At 38.3% G+C, this 7475-nt stretch overlaps 1 long non-coding RNA gene across 1 annotated transcript; it reads left to right on the top strand.

The window, feature by feature from the left end:
• Positions 1 to 393: 393 nt before the first annotated feature.
• Positions 394 to 4297, top strand: LOC119262434. Its single transcript, XR_005129628.1, has 3 exons — positions 394 to 484; positions 3460 to 3617; positions 3931 to 4297. It is a non-coding gene; the product is annotated as an uncharacterized LOC119262434 (long non-coding RNA).
• Positions 4298 to 7475: the final 3178 nt, after the last annotated feature.

Raw genomic sequence — 7475 nt, forward strand, 5'->3', positions numbered from 1 at the left:
CACATCATGTTCCAGCTCTGCCAAAATTTTAATTCTATTGCAGTCTTGTTTGCAGTTGCAATTCACTGTCACTGAGGCACTCCTGTCAATTAAACACTGCAGCAGGACGTTGGAAGGGACTTTTTATTGCACATGTTAGAAGAAGAAGTGAAAAGTCTAAACTTAGGTGGTACTGGCTCAGAGCTAGATGCTTGTTTAATACCATACGGAACTAGCATTAACAAACTTTTTGCAGGATCCTACTGACTTATGCTTTACTCTGTATATCTTCCAGGTTTACTTTGTAGTGTTCTCACAAAGCAAGAGAAGATCATGGATCAGCTTAAAGTCATCTTGAAGACGGTTCAAGATTTACAGGACAGAAGTGCCCATGTTGGAATACAAGGTTCGATACTTGATGAAGGGCTACTTCCGCTTAAAGATCTCAACTCTTTGCTTCATATTGAAAGTGAGCTGAGGGACTGCCCAGACTTAAAAAAGCATGGTAAGCAAACAGTTCTTAAGAAATGCTTGTTGCACTGACATATCAGTATGTTTCTCAGCTCCAGCACTTTGTGTCTTCTGCCCTGCCTGATCTATTGAAATCAGTGATTGTAAACACTTTCATGAGATCTAGCTTATGTGGGTAAACTACAATTTTCTCACTTTGTGTGAAAGATAGAGTTTCTGCAAGACACTCTGCATATTATATCAGCAATAAGAAATAAAACATTAACTAAAAAAAAAACACAGACTTTCTGGAACGCAATTTTTTTACATTGGAAATAAATTTTTTTCAATATGTAGTTTTAACTATTTAGCGATACTGCACAGTTTAGTCAGATTACTCCCTTCTGTGAAATATAGTCAAAAATTTATCATTTTTTGTTGAAAGATTTTTTTCAGCACATGATGTATCGATAGATGCTTTGGAAGCATTTCACCAAAGTTAAAATGAAAATGTAATATGTAAAATGGCTATGCATTCCTGTTTTTCCCTTAAAAATGTTTCACTCATATTTGAAATTTTAGGGTCAAAATGAAAATTTTAATTCAGTTTTACCAATTCAGTTTCCCATTTTGTACACTAATATTAACTTTGATTTACACAGAGATTTAGATATTTTGTGAGTAGCTTTATTGAAATTTCCAGAAGTACAGAAGTGTGTGGTTTGGGACGCAGTGATAGTGTGACAGTTAGGTTATTTAGCTAATGTCAGTGTTAAATTCCGTCCTGCTTCATGTTGTGAGATGAGCTGTAACATTTTCTATTTTGAAATGCATTTTTTCTGGAATCGTTCATGGAGCTGGAACAGAGAAGCAAAGAACTATTACTCACAGCAACCCTGTTCACTTTCCAAATAACATTCACACTTTTAAACACTGCATGTTTAAAACATTGTCTTAGCATCGGTATGTTCAGATTCGGCAAACACATGCTGACTTTCCTCTTTCGTTTCAATAAAGACCCGTAATTGTAGAACTGATTTGCAACAGAGTATAGACAGACAGCAGAGCGCAGACAGCACAGACTGCACTGTTTAAATTTTGATTTTTTTTTTGTTACTTTATTAAAGAATTATTATTTTTGTTATATTTTATTGCTGCTACTTTGCACAGACATTTCTTGAATGTTATTCATCTTTGTCTTCATTGTTAGTTAGCATTAAACAGCCTAAAATTCATAAAACAACCTCAAGCTTAATTTGTAAGAGTTGTTTGGTAATGTAGTGTTTTATAATCTGAATAATCGATTATTCGTTTCCGCAATCGATAGATTATTCGACTATCAAATTAGTTGTTTGTTGAAGCCCTAATGTGGTTAGCAATAGTGGTATCAAAATTACACTTAAAATCTGATTTACGTTATTTGCATTTGCACTCTAATGCATTTGAAATTGCATTATCAAAGAGATAATTGTTTTTTAATGTTCACAGATGCCTACCTGTCACTCATATCAAGTTGAGGCCTACAACACGCTCAGTGGTAAGGACTTTATATGTACTGTGGTGGCCAAATTTATGCTAGAAAATGAGATGAAACAGCGACCTATTCAGTTGTAATGCTTACTATGTCTTCACACATTAAGCAAGAAGGAAGAATCTTATTTTATACTTTATTTATTTATTTAAATTATTGTCTGTGTTAACCACAGAGATTAATCCAGTATCACAGACTTCTTATAATTTACATAGTGAGCATCAGATATGGATATAAAGCTATGGTCCACTTTATCTGGTACCAAAACCGCACTCAAAATTATTTACTCGTAATTGTACTGGTACACACAACTGCCTAGTCATAGTATAAACATTAGATTGTGCCTTGTTTGGGAATGTTAGAGTTAACAATGGCTTTTAGCCAGCTTAGTTCAAAAGCCCTCCACAATTTACTTAGCATTTAAACAGGTGATGTGAGGGCAGAGCAGTATATCCACATCTGATGCAAACTTTGTAGACAATTTCTCTACATGGCATCTACTGGAATAGTGGGCCTGTACATTCCCCCACCTTTTTTTAAAAATTTATTTTCTGTTCCACCTTAGGTGGTGCAGCAGTTACATTTTGGTGCCAAAATGCAAATAAATGTTACTGGTGCACTGTTTAAGGTGGAACAGACACTGAAAATAAAAAGCTAACTTAAGCTGACAATTCAGTCAATGAATTAGCAACAATTTAAACTAATAAACCAAAGGCCATTAAACACTTTAACAGGTCATGTATGAAGATACAGTAAGCAACACCAGTGGATATATTGCTCTGCTTCATCTGCTAATTTAAAAATAGCTGCAACTCTTGGCCATGCTTCAGGTAAAGTCCTTCATGCTGAGTGTTTTGTTGTCCTGATTGTTCTTCATTGTTGGTTGACAGGTGAAAATATATGAAAATGCAATCTGGCCTAAAGCATTAGAATCTTTCATATTTTAAATTGAGCACAGAAGATGAGAAAATGTAAGGGCAAAGAGGAGAGGTGCTTGTTCCTTTCTTTCTAGCTTGGTATTCCCTTTGATGATGCAATTTCAAGTGCATTATTTGAGAGTGCAAAAGGGGTAAAAGTATATCACATTTTGCTTCAGTTTTTATTCATGGAAATCCATGGACGATGAGTCAATGACTTTAATGTTCTCTCATTTCCCTGGTTTAATTAACAGAAAGCCAGTAACTACCTGGTCAGTCATAAAATGTATGCATTTTACGCATAAACTAGAGAAACTGCTAACAAAATTATAATCCAAATATGATATTTTGCTCTTATCTCAGAAGTTCTTTTTCCTACTTGGGGAGGTTGGTGTGCATGTAGTGATATTACTTATGTAGCCTATTTCATGAATGAAACAGGGGGCGTTAAAACTCTGTTATACACCGGTTTTCCAGACATAGGGGTGGATACATGTGGTTTGTAATAGAACCAGGAAGATCCCTATGTTTTCGAAGTTGATTCCTTTATTTGGGTTAATGAGAACTACTTCATATTCACAGATCACTACTTTAGGACTCCAGGGTGGTTTTGATGTGAAAGACACAGTTTGGAAAGTCATGAGATGCATTGGTAAACTCATTGGCAAAACAACTTAACTGGAGGGTCATAAATGGAAAGGCGGAGTTTCAAAACTTGCTTCTAAAAGAAGTAATCATAGGTATGTAACTTTCTTCTGATTTTCTGGGGTTTTTCTGGCAGTGGATGTTTAAAGGTGGCTGAGATGCAGCCCTCCCATGATGACACAGTGGCTGTACTGGCATCTGTATCTATCCCTCTTCTTTGCTCTCATTCTATGCAAGGTTAATCCCAGATGTCTACTGTGCTTTACCAACATTTGTATAAGTTAATGAGATAATTGTACAATACAATTGTACATTTTATTTGGGCTATGCCAGTTGCATGAATGTTCCAAATGTGAAAAGTTGTTATCTAAACTATATTTGAGATAACAGTTGGATTGTTATTTTTAGGTGCTGTAAGACGCAACAGTCCAACATCAAAAGCCACAGTTCAAGAAATTGAGATGTGGATAAAGAGATGGCTACACCTTTCTATGGACTGTGAGGGAGGAAGGCGAGAAATACAAGAGTGGAAAAGAGCCAGGCTAGGAAACCAACACTCATCTCATGTAAATATTTAAAGCAGACCACCGCTTTGGACATTTTAGTTGTTCGGCACAAAACCCTTTGGACGTTGGACATGTTTTGCTGACCATTGTAGTTCTTATTTGGAAAACTAGTTCTTGTTTTTTATAATGACAGGATGCATGCAAACGTTTGATCTTAATGCAAGTGATTTATTCATGCGCAAATGCTAAAGGGGAATTTCACCAATTTCAATGAGTAATTCAAAATGTTTAACATTAATTCGTTAATTACATTTTCTGAAGCATTAAGTTCTTTACATGTAAACAGTCATTCAGAGTGGTTTGATATGAAATATTTGATTGCAGAGAAACTTACTCAGATTTCTTTACAGTGGTGGTGATAGGAACCATGGGTCACAACACAAATATTGACATTTTATTTACTACCCAAAACCACGGTAAAATAGTCATGAATCTGAAAAAATAAGCTTTCTTTTGTGACAATTTGCCTTAGAATACCCTTCCTTCCTCCATGAACTGATTAAATGAATAAAATGGTAAATGAATGAAAGATGTATTAGATTAAAAAACTACCATGAAACAGTATCTCATTCATCAGACAGTGTAGTCATAGCCAGGTAATGTAGTAACTTTCTGTGAGGGATCTTTTAGAGGTGGACGTCTGGTTCCTATCACGGCCACTGTGAACAATTCTGACTAGGTAAGTTTCTCTAGGACAGAGCATTTCACACCAGACCACTCTGAATGACTGCTTACATCTTAATTATGCATTAAATTGTGCATCTTAACCATTTAATTATGCAGGAAATTGAGTTCCCCTTTAAGTTAGTTTATACATAATATTGTACTGTGTCTAATTAGCACTAAATTGCATTGTGTTCATGCTTTGAGACCCTTACATTTCATTCATGTTTATTTGTGCAAAGTATTTCCTTTTATATGGATGTTTAATATTGAAATTATTATTCAAATAAAGGGAGACATTTAAATGTTTGCTGTATTGATATTGATGGAAAACAATTAAATGATTATTAAATCACAGGAGTAAGTTAATGAATGGGATTGGGCCGTATCAAATTTGCTATCTGATCGGATACCATTTAAGAGGGACACACTCACACAAACACACGGACGCCCTCTTAGATAGATAGATAGATAGATAGATAGATAGATAGATAGATAGATAGATAGATAGAGAGAGAGAGAGAGAGAGAGAGAGAGAGAGAGAGAGAGAGAGAGAGAGAGAGAGAGAGAGAGAGAGAGAGAGAGAGAGAGAGAGAGAGAGAGAGTGTGTGTGTTAGCAGTGCTGTTGCTAATTGACCTGTCGATAGCCGTTTGGTGGGAAATAAAAGAGAAGTTCTACCTCAGTCTTGTAACCCGACTACACTTTTCCACCCCTCTGAACAAGACATGTGGACTTACTTGGAACCATGCTCAACTTTGAGGGTTACAGATTGGTGGCAGCAGTGTTTTTTCTAAGCTCTTGGATTTTCTCAAACTTTCATGCAGCTGAGGCTTTACTACGACGGCAGATTGCCCTCAGTGTCACAGAGCTAATTGGTGAGTGAACCGGTGGACTGAAGCTGCATGTATTTACTGAAATGATGTTTACTGGCAAATTTCTGCTTTTTTGTCTAAGTTGGACAGTGCTAAGCTATAGTAGCTAGTGGCGGAATATGTCGGACTCTGATGGAAGAAAGGATTTTCCCACAGATGTTCAAGTTAATGAGGCTGACAGACATGATGCGTACTCAGCTGACCAGGCTACTACTACGAGGGTCATCCACTATAAAGTTGAACTTCCTCCCTGTTTTCATGATGATGGTAAAGACAAAGTTTTTCTCTGTGGAAAGTCAGGCTGGAACTTGCTGTTAAAACCTGCATGAGTGCACAGACTCAGACTTTAGCCACGATTCTCCCCACTAGGCTCAGTGGTGATGCTTTAGCTTACTGGCTATCCTTACCACCTTCGGTACAACAGAATTATGAACAAAGCTCTGAAAAACTCACTGATGTTTTTGGGAGAAAACAGTTTTTGCTCCATTTTTCAAACTTTTGTGAAGACAAGACCTTGTATGCCCAAAGAGCCATCAGAAGTCTATGCAGCTGAAATCACACAACTTGTACTAGAAGTTTTTCCTAACTATGGTGAGCCTGCCATTGCCATGTAATGGCCCTTGCCATGGAATGGCAGCTAATCTCAATCTGAGCCCCTTCCAGTGCTCAGACAGTGGTTAATTCCAGATCCCCAGTTGAGACCACCACAGCCATGGTGTCTACAAAGCAGGACACACCTCCAGAATTAGTGGTAAAAGAACTGTATACCTAGCTGAAGGCCCTCAGTCTTGGAGTTAACCAGCTAAAGCAACAGCATGATCCTTCTGCCTGTCTCAGCCCTCCACCCACATGTGTGCATAGATGCAGACACTATTCACCCGAGATGTGATCTAAGATGGACAGAGGTACAGACAAACATCACTATTCTCCACATTCTCCAGATCACGGTCACCTTGACTATCAGGACGCTGCACCACATGGTTCACAACGGCGGCGACATTCACCAACGCCCCCCATCCTCTCCTTGCCACACCCAACACTCCTCTCTGGAGTATGGTCATGTTCAGCATTCCCGTACCAACCCATGGCGATGCTTCAGCCCAGGTACCAGATACCCTATTTGTCATGAATCATCCTTCCCAGCTGACTTTGATGCTTTGCAGCAACCTTCTTACAGTCCACAGTGCAGTGCATCCCCATGGGACAGATGTTGACCTTCCAGAGAGCATGATCAGCATGTTAGCTTTGGGGTTGAGGACACTCCCCATCAGGGGAAATGGCTGGAAGTGGATACTGAAGGCCAAGTATCTGCTTCACTATCACTATCAGTGGCCCACAACCTGTTTCATCTAGTACCATGCGTGGTAAGCCTATTGCATATGTGTTTGCCATTCTTGAAGACAGTTGTTAAGGTGTTTGTGGACACAGGCTCTGAGACTTCCATAATTAGTGAAGCCTTAAAATTGGCAGTGCTTTCTCTTAGACAAACTATTCAAAAGTCCTTCATTCTGGCAAAGTCTGTAACAGGTGATTATTAGGACACTCTAAGCACATTATCAGTCACCATTAGGCTGGGTGAGGAGTGTTTCACTTATGATGTCCAGGTTGTAAGAAATGCTACACAGCCAGTAATCCTGGGTTGGGATTTTCTACAAAAGCATCATGCAGTCATGCAGTCTCATGTCCCCAGTGACACCAGAATAGGAGAATTTCACTCTTTATTGCACCAAACTGGGAAACAGTTCCGCATAGCTGAGGACACAGTAGCAGAAATCCAAACTGAGACCTTGTCACAACCACTTCCCAAAGTTAACCTTGCCAAGTCAGCACTAGATCCTGAACAGCAGCAAC

This window comes from Pygocentrus nattereri, chromosome 25 (genome assembly GCF_015220715.1).
Source record: "Pygocentrus nattereri isolate fPygNat1 chromosome 25, fPygNat1.pri, whole genome shotgun sequence".
NCBI classification, from domain to species: domain Eukaryota; kingdom Metazoa; phylum Chordata; class Actinopteri; order Characiformes; family Serrasalmidae; genus Pygocentrus; species Pygocentrus nattereri.